The sequence below is a fragment of the Benincasa hispida genome, chromosome 12 (assembly GCF_009727055.1).
Source record: "Benincasa hispida cultivar B227 chromosome 12, ASM972705v1, whole genome shotgun sequence".
In the NCBI taxonomy this organism is placed as follows: domain Eukaryota; kingdom Viridiplantae; phylum Streptophyta; class Magnoliopsida; order Cucurbitales; family Cucurbitaceae; genus Benincasa; species Benincasa hispida.
In genome coordinates, this window is record NC_052360.1 from 7,625,514 (window position 1) to 7,632,563 (window position 7,050).

Below are 7,050 nucleotides of genomic sequence, written 5' to 3' on the forward strand. Positions count from 1 at the left end.
CTATAGGAAACTTTCAGGTAAAGTTCCCCGAATGAAGCTAACCTAATTGGCCTTATCGATGACATACTCGTTCATCTCAGCCACATTGAAATGGATCATCACGTTGAGAAAGTGTTCTCTAACAGATGCCCCCTCTTGTATACGGGCATTAAAGATGAATTTTAGAGTGTCAAGCCTGAGTTATGATGACGATTATCCGAACATCCCCCACAGGGACTCCATGATCTCATGCTTTTTGGCCAAGACTTCATAAAGCCTCGTCAAGATGTATGCTTGGGCCTTTTCATTTGCCCGTATCTAACGCTCGTATGACTCCCGAATGTTTCGATGAGCATCTTGAGCAAGAATAGGAGGACAATCCTCCATAAAGATAAAGTTTGATTAAAATCATGTTGATTGTATTTTTCCATGTAGTATAATTTTCGCCAATAAGTTTGTCGGCGGCGAGTAAATGTAGCGTTGCGGAAGTCATTATAAATTTGCTAAAATGTACAATTTATTTATATTAGTATTCAAGCATTACCCATTTGGAAAAACCAATCAAATTTAGTTAAATAATTTAATGCACCCTATGTGACATTTATTTTGCAATGATGTTTAAGTGAGACAGAGTAAATGCCATCATAGGGTGATTAGGTACCCATTCACTAAAATGAGACCATTTCAACCATTATACAGAACAACTCCTTGTTAAATATCAGTCACCATTGTTCGGTCTAGAAACTGTTAACATGCTTAAAATTTTTGTAAGTGTAACTCCTCATTTTAGATTCTAGAGTTCCGCCCCAATGAGCCAACCATAGGAAAAAACTGATTAGAAAAAAAACTAAAGCAATCCTATCCATTTATGACGTTTGAGTAAAAATTCGTGCAAATATCATCTATAAGGGGATACGAGAAAGGTGCCTCGAGGCCGACCATGAAAATTTTGCTACAAACTAATGAGAGATACTGTGAGATGTGTTGACACACATCCTGCTCCCACTTACTATAAACACTCTCTCCATTCACCTTGGTATTGAGCTATACAAAAACCACCCATAGGGGGACACAGGCAAAGTGTCTCGAGGCCGAGTATAGATCTCACGATGTGAACATATAGGGAGATACATGAAAAAAAAATGAAGTATTATATACCCCATTTTCCTCCCACTTAGTGTTTTACCTATGGTTATTTAACTTAGAAAAATACGACTAATTATTTTACTAAGTGATTGTTTAAATTTGCCCAAAAAAGTAACACTTACTTTAAATAGTTAAACAACTTTGATTAATGTGTATTAAACACTCTAATATACTTTAATCAATGGTTGCATGCTTGTAGAAAATCTATCTAATTCATCTTTCCAAGTTAGTTCTCAGGTAGGGGCATTCCATTTCCGTCAGTTTAAATACCCTAGCCTAGACAGAACTAGCCTTAGACAAAAGTCACTTATAGATACATTTGCTACAAATTTAATCTTTTAATTAAAACCAATTTAATTCTATTAAACTGATTAAAAGATTAAACTTATTTCTAATCTCATTAAAAATGTGATCTTAAGTCTATGTGAATCATATTTTAAAACTATTTTTAAAAATTATTTTAACCTAAAGATTTGCATGCAATTCTGAATTATTGATTTTAATTTCTAATTTCATTTAATTATAACCTTTATAAAAGAAATGAAATAAATTAAAATCAATCATTGCATGTGGAAGCATATTTAGGTAAATTATAACAATTATAAAATAACTTAAAGTAGTGTCATGCATCATGAAATTCCATTTCATTACTTAACATACATAACACTTATATAATAAAGTAATGAATTAATTAATAACATACATTCATACATACATCCAACTATATATTATAACACCTATAACATAAATGATGCATGGCTATGTTATTAATGTGTATGCAAACATATATTATAACATTTATATTACAAGATGCATGAGCATGCTATAAAATAAATCATGCAACTATATATTATAACATTTATAATATAAATGATGCATGAATAATGCATAACCTATGGTGGGATTTACCATATGACATACATTATGACATATAATTATATAAACCATATATCATATGTATAATTTAAAAAAAATTATTGGATCGAGATTGGATTCCTAAATAAATATAATACTTATATTAATTTAATTAATTAAAAAAACTAACTATTACATAATTCATAGGCAATTGGTTCAAAACAAGTGAACCGGGCCTTGAACTACTCAAACTGGACCACCCAGCACCCAAACCACCCTCAAACCGCTCAAACCAAGTGAACCGAATGCAAACAAGATGCAATTCGAACCGAATCGTGCGCGAATCGAAAAAAATTTCCTTCTCGGAGTGTTGCAACATTATGATCTAGTATTGCAATGCTATGAAAAAAAAAATTATTTGTCGTTCGCAGCGTTGCAATGCTACTGTACAGTTGCCAATTCCATCGATCCTTCTCCGATTTGGGTCTTGTTTTCTCTAGAAATCCACCAGAATAATCACGAACGACACAAGACTTACAAATTATAGATTCTATAACAATTTATGCCAAAAAACAAAGGCCCTTACAGACCAAATTTGTAACAATAAAACTGTAAATCTATGATCCATTCCCAAAATTATCTAATAATTACAAACCCAAAATACATTCCATTCATCACATGAATCAATTTACAGAATGTAACCCACTATAAAACTGTAAAAGCATTCTAGAAATTTTTTTTTTAAAAATAAAAAAAAAAGGGACCAAAACCTAGCTCTGATACCAATTGAAAAATTAGTGAAGTTCTATTGTAGAAGCAGGGATCGTTCCTAATTTTAATTTTCACATAACAAAATTTTACAGAACATAATTATGCAAATTACAAAAACTTTATAGCATGCAAATTAAGGTTTAGGAAAGACTTACCATTGAAGAATTAGAACCTTCTTCACGAAATCCCCTTTCCAAAAAACGATCACGAACAATCACAATTACGAATACCCACATATGTCACCACCAAGTGGAGCCCTCTATATTCTCTTTTGGGTGGAGAATCCTCAGGATCTGTGTGGACTCTGAGATTTTGGAATAGAGAGAGAGATTGAGAGGAGAAGAAAGATGTTTAGGAAAGCTTACAGAGAGATCACCAAAAAACACAACGTTCATCTGTAACAAGTATTCTATAAAGAAGATTATCACCATAACTGTCTCATTCCTCGCGATAGATCAAGCGAGAATTAAGAGGAGGGAAGTTATTTCCCTCCCTTTCATTTTTAAATTAAAATTAAACTAAAATTAATTTTAATTTAAATAAATCTGTTATATATATAATAACTAACTTATTATATATATCTAAATATATGTTATATCATATATAACACATAACCTATAGTTTTATATTGTATCAAATACAATATAACCTATAGTTTTAATTCTCTCATTAATGCATGGTATTTAATATAAATCTCATTTATATTAAATTTAATCATATGAATCCAATTCACATAATTAACATTTGAATCATATTCAAATATTTACATCCTCTCAAATAAACTTTATATTATAATGTACATTGTATTAATTATATTATACATAATTAAGTTAAATTAATTATATCACATATAATTAATTCCCTCGATTAATTCGAACAATTCAAATTAATCCAAAATTAATTCTCAATAATCACGATTGAGCTACAGAGTGGACCTTATGGACCTATAGATTGAAGATCCAAAGGAACTTAAATAATCAATTAAACTCTTTTAATTAAATTATTTAACATCCATTAATTGTCGGTCACTCCCCTAAAGACCGATAGTTGCACTCTTCACACAAGATATATTTTTATGTCCATTAGATATAACTAGTCAATGGTACAACGACCCTTCACAAATTGCTCGTAAGTATAGTTGGGCCAAAATTCCCGGTTTGCCCCTGTAGTTACATCTAACTCCTTAAGTACCTCTGATCCCTCTAATGAATAATAAATTATTGGGATTGGTGTCCTAATTCTCCTTGCACTCTCGTAGTTTGTAAACTTTGTATAAATATATTGTTGTTAATAAAATACGTGTTATTTTATAAGCATATACTCAATCCAATAAACTAAAATCCAAGGTTATTTCATGTAATTTAAACAAATATGTAGAGACATACAAAGGGATCTTGTTTAAATAATAACCTAAACGATTTGTAGTAAATGGATAAGGCTGGGTACCTTATCCTAGTGACGCTACAGATACGACCCGCTTTGTAGGTGTTACAAGTGTTGTTAAGTGCTACAAATGATCTGATCTTGATCATTCATGTGAAGACATATGAGCGGGGGTATCTTAAGACCGGACCACGAAATTATTAGTCTCTTTACATAACGCCGTTAATAATAGAGACTTACATTTCACTAGGATGCCCATGGGTGACATGACTTGAATCCTAAGTGAGTTGTGAACTCCTGATCATGAAGGCAGTCCTTTGATTTGTATGGGGGAGAGTGGCCAGATTGCCAACTCAACAAGCCTGCCATTTTAGGAATTTGTCGGACTGGGGAACTGGGAACACAGCTACAAAAGATGGAATACACTTCCTTCCCCGATGCAGGGGCAATGAGATAAATTGCTCTCTTAAGGGCTGATTCTGGGTCTTGAACATAGTGGCCATAGTCTCTCCTTGCCTAAGAGGGACTTGGTCCTAGTGGGACTATGACTTATTATTCATTAGAGGGATCAATGGTACTTAAGGAGTTAGATGTAACTATAGGGGCAAAACGGTAATTTTGGCCCAACTGTACTTACAAGCAATTTGTGACGGGTCATCGTACTGTTGATTGGTTATATATAATGGACACAGAAATTAATTTGTAGAACGAAGAGTGTAGTTGTCAGTCTTTAGTGGAGTGACCTGTAGTTAACGGATGTTGGGTAATTTAATTAGAGAGTTTAATTAATTATCCGAGTACCATTGGAGCTTCAATCTACAAGCCCATAAGGTCCCCTCTGTAGCTCAACATGGATTTAATTGAAAATTAATTTTGGATTAATTTGAAGTGTTCAAATTAATTGAGGGAATTAATTATATATGTGATATAATTAATATAATGTATTTGATACATTATAATTTAAGGTAATATGAGAGGAATTTGAATATGATTCAAATACTAATTATATGAATGAAATTCATGTAATTAAATATAATATAAATATGATTTAATTGAGAGGAAATTATATTTGGGAATACTTGATCCAAAGATCAATTTAATATGGATTGTAGATCCATATAAGTGAAATTAATATAAATGTGATTTATTATTAAATACAATGGATGGTTTGAAGAGAAAATAAAATCTATAGGTTTTGTTATATTTGATGCAATATAAAACTATAGGCGATATGTTATATTTGATATAACATATAGTGTGTGTGTGTGTGTATATATATATATATATATATATTAAATTGAAATTGATTAAAGGGAAGGAGTTACAACTCCCTCCCCCTATTCTCTCAATTAAGATACGTGGGATTCAGTGGTTGAATATTCATTTTCTTCCTTAATTCTCTCTGAAAGAAGTGTTCTCTCTAAGTAAAAACTCACAGAGAAGAAAAGTTCTTCTCATCCTTCTCCCCCTCTCCATATCCTTCTCTCTTCCAAGGATTCAAGCAAAGCCCACACCTCTTGCTTGAATCCTTTGTCCCCAGAGAATACAGAGGGTTCTCAAGTGGTGGTGTCTGCATGAAGAAGGAGATCCACGTGAAGAAAAAGTTCCGTTCGTGGCTTGTACGAGAGAGTTTTTGAAGAAAGGGTTCTTCAAAGGTAAGGGTTTCTAAAACCCTAAGTATTTTATTTAAAGCATGCAATAATTTAAGTAAACATCTTATTCTTGTTTTACTATAAAACTTTATATTCAATAAAAATGGAATTTGGGACGATTTTTGCTTCCGCTTAAAAGATCTTTTTCGAAAATTCCTTCATAAATCATAGTCAAACTATGACCAAACCCCTTTCGAGTCAAGAGAAGATGTGGCGCCTTATTGTACAAGCCCTGAAATTAGCCTTTAAGGGAGTAAATTATCTACTTATCCTGACATTTGGGAAGGAGTTATTTTCGTCTTCTGTAGCTATGTTCCCAACTCCCCAATTAGACAAATCCACAAAATGGTAAGCTTATTGAGTCTGTGATCTGGTCACCCTCACCCATATCAATCAAGGGGTTGCCTTCTAGGCAGGAGTTCACAACTCACACAGGATTCAGGTCATATCACCTATGGTCATCATAGTGAAATGTGAGTCTCTATTATTAATGACGTTATATATGAAGGATCTCATACCGAGAGTTTCATGAGCGTGTTCAGATCGCTTCGATCTCTCCGTGACCGAAATACAAATTATATACATTCAACACATACAGTTATGCAAATAAAACTAATATCGGCATGCTCAGAACAACATAATTAACAGGGAAAGGGTTCCATACCTGTTGAAGACTATCTTCGAACTTTAGAACCCCAACGCAACGGATCCCTCCAACAGATCTACCAACTCCCGGCGGGAACATCGACTGCAAAAACACGATCAACGTGAACACGAACGTCACAATGGGGACGACACTACCACTAATGAGCCCCAGGTATTCTCGGAGTGAAAACCCAAAGGGTGGGCTTTTGTGAATTTGGTAGAGGACGGAGGACAAACGAGTTGTGTAGGCGATAAGCAAGTGGGAGAGAAAACAGTGTTATCGTATAACAGAAGTGCTTATCGCATAGAGGAGCTACACGATCGTGTATAAAACGATGAATGATCGTTTAGTTAAATCACAAGGTGAACGATCATTTAGGTGGAGAAGCAGCTATCGTATAGGCTCTCGGGCGATCGTTTCACGAAAACTTTTTAGGCGGAAGAAGAATAGAGATTGCACGATTCAAAATGAAAACTTTTTTCATTTTTAACCCATCAGTTACCATAACCAACGTTGTCCACTACCCACGTCCGAACGTGGAAAAATGATTAATTATCATACAATTAATCAATTAATTAATTAATAAATATAATCATATTATATTTATATCCTATAGTT